This window comes from Triticum dicoccoides, chromosome 6A, assembly GCF_002162155.2.
Source record: "Triticum dicoccoides isolate Atlit2015 ecotype Zavitan chromosome 6A, WEW_v2.0, whole genome shotgun sequence".
Lineage (NCBI taxonomy): Eukaryota > Viridiplantae > Streptophyta > Magnoliopsida > Poales > Poaceae > Triticum > Triticum dicoccoides.
This window is the reverse complement of record NC_041390.1, coordinates 56144755-56147964: the sequence shown is the minus strand read 5'-3', so window position 1 is coordinate 56147964 and position 3210 is coordinate 56144755.

Genomic DNA, 3210 nt, shown 5'->3' with positions numbered 1-3210 from the left:
CCACGGGGCCCTGATTTTGGCCAATGTGTAGTGTACTTTCGTTTTGGACCATTTTATCACAACAGACGTGGGCCTGGCCTGTCTCAAACTGCGCCTGCTCTCGATCTCCCAAAATAAGCCTGTCTCAAATGTGAGCTCCTAACGGGCGCTTTATGCGCCGGTTGAGGATCCGGACGCCAACTGGAGCATATTAGTGGGCCGGCCCATGAACACGCAGCGTACTGTCAAAAATAGATTTACGGCGCAAAAAATTCAACCCGAAACTCAGTCTTGGGAGGATTCGAGCCGAGCCAACTAGTTATAGTGCATGCTAGCCTAACCACTAGATCAACTATGCCCACGTGAAAGATTGTAACGCGAAACTTTTAAGAACTGAACCCTATCCGCGCTATATAGAAAAATGTGATTCCTTTTGATTTTTTTAAAATAAATGTCCACAGATTTCAGAAAACATCACGAAATAGAAAAAGGTTCATGCATTCAAAAAAGTTCATAAAAAAATGAAAAAGAGTTCATCAATTTTCAAAAAGGTTCACAAATTTGAAAATAGTTCATAGATTTTGAAAAAAAGTTCACTGACTTTGTAAAAAGTTTATTGATTTAAAAAAAGTTCACTTTTTAAAAAAAGTTCACTGATTTTGGAAAAAAGTTCACTGATTTTGAAAAAAAGGTCATCAAAGTTGTAAAAAGTTCATCGAATTTGAAAAAGAGTTCATCGATTTTTAAAAAGGTTCACAAATTTGAAAATAGTTCATAGGTTTTGAAAAAAAGTTCACTAACTTTGTAAAAAGTTCATCAATTTAAAAAAAAAATTCAGAATTTTTTTAAAAAGTTCACTGATTTTGGAAAAAAGTTCATTGAATTTGAAAAAAGTTCATCGTTTTGAAAAATAATTCATCAAAGTTGTAAAAAGTTCACCGAATTTTAAAAATAGTTCATCAAATTTGAAAAGTTTCATTAAACTTTTAAAAAGTTCATTAAACTTTTAAAAAGTTCATCGAATTCAAAAAACATTCACAATTCTGAGAAGGAAATTCATGTATTTGAAAAAAGTTTAGCAAAAAAACCATTCCAAAAAAAGAAAGAACAAAAAACCAAACAAAAGTATTCCAGAAAACAAAAAAGATTATGAGAAGAGAAACGCTAAAAGTACACACGTGAAGTCGGTTGGGTGGTTGGTTGTGTTAACGAACTTTGAGCCAAGAGATCGCGTGCCGGCCCAGCGCGGAGAAAGGGGGTGTAACTGAAGAAGTGCGGCCGCGGCGCACGGAGACGGAGACTAGCGTCGTTGTGGCCTTGTTTCCTGCCCAGAGAAACAACCCGCTGCTCTGCCGGCATGAAGAATTCCTTCCACAATTCTGTTGGCCGCCGGTGTCCGAGGCCTAGGTGACATCATCCCTGATCTGTCCACAAGGTGTGCTCAAACTGATTTCCTATTTAATTCAGTATTTTGTCCTGTTGAATATATACATTAGCTAGTATATTGTGTGGATACGCATCAGTTTACCAATCCTGCTTTTTACAGAAGATATATAGTACTAGGCTAGTAGACCAAGTTGTGAAACACCAACATTTCCATGCTAGTTACTTGTTTAAAATTCAAGGCTCAGTGTTTTTTTATCTTTTGTAGGCTTATAATTTGTGCAGTGTTTGAATTCATTCTTATTTCTTTTTATAAGAAAACATATGTTCTACACTTTTTAGGACCTTATTTAGCATTTCACACCGGGCCCCCAAATTCCTGGAGATGGTCCTAACGAAATAATCAATGACGGTCAATCTCTAATTAATCTCGACCAAATTTAAATTAATCAACCTCACCGTAAGTCATTCAATCAAATTAATTAATCTTTTCTATGCGTAACCAAAATTACAATAATTAACGTTATCATTCGTCGCGCAATCACTTCCACCGAAGCCCACCTGACAAATCAGCACAACATAATCAGCTTCACTTAATAAAATCTACCGCTAAGATGGATAGTATAATGCACCATCAGTGTGCAATTAGCAAATAGTATAACCTTCCCCCCAAAAAATAAAAATAAAATATAGCAAATATAACCAGGTGGAACGCCTCGCCTGTGGACGAAAAGTTCCGCACCCATCGCAACCGCGCAGCCGAGAAAATCATACCATGCACGGGATCTCCCATGCATGTGTTGGCCCTTGATTTTGTTGGAAATTCACATTCATGCATGCATATTTTTTAGTATTGCTCAATCCATCAGCCAAACTCCATCAATGTGGTCATATGAAACAGTCACTCACAATAAAACAAGTTGTTAGATAGTTGCATAATGTTTCACATCATAACATTTTTTATAGTTTCATAATTTTTCTTTTTGTGGGTTATAGTTTATGTTTCACCATGTTTGAAGATTTCATTTTCTAAATCTTGTCTACATATATTCAATTCAAGAAAGTTTTGGTTTCAAAGGCCTCGTCACCAGGAACATTATTGATTTCTTTTTGCATGCAATTAATGAATTTCGATGAACCAAGTTTGAAACCTGGTGATTTAGTCGTCAAAAAATTAATTTCAAAATATAAATTTAATATTGATCTTGTTTTAAAGATCTGGCCAGAAAAAGCAAATTTGTGTAACAGAAAGTAAAAAAAGATTTTATTTCAAAGTTTTATTAGACATCTATTTATTTGAATGAAACGTAGTGACCAGAGATAAGACAAGAATAAAATAATGTGCATGCATGCATGGGAGGTCACGTGCATGGTAGAAAATCCCATCTCCCGCGCAGCTGCCCTTCGCAAACATACACAGGCCAGAGACGACATCGCGCCGACGCCTCCCCCGCCCGAGCCCATCCGCCGCCAGCCACTCGGGAGAGGAGCTTCCGCTAGAGCGCCTGCGTCCCCGAGTCGGAGGGCGCCGGAATCACCAGGATATGTCGCCTCCCCTTCCCGCTCCGCTTCGTTGCCCGTCAGTCGCCTGCCCGTGGTCGCGGGCCACCTCCTTCCGCCGGCCCAGCCTCGTAGCGAGCCTTCCCGAGCCTGCCCCAAGTGGCCCTCTGGTGAGCCCCATGAAGGAAATATGCGCTAGAGGCAAGAATAAAGTTGTTATTTATATTTCCTTATATCATGATAAAATGTTTATTATTCATGCTAGAATTGTATTAACCGGAAACTTAGTACATGTGTGAATACATAGACAAACAAAGTGTCCCTAGTATGCCTCTACTTGACTAGCTC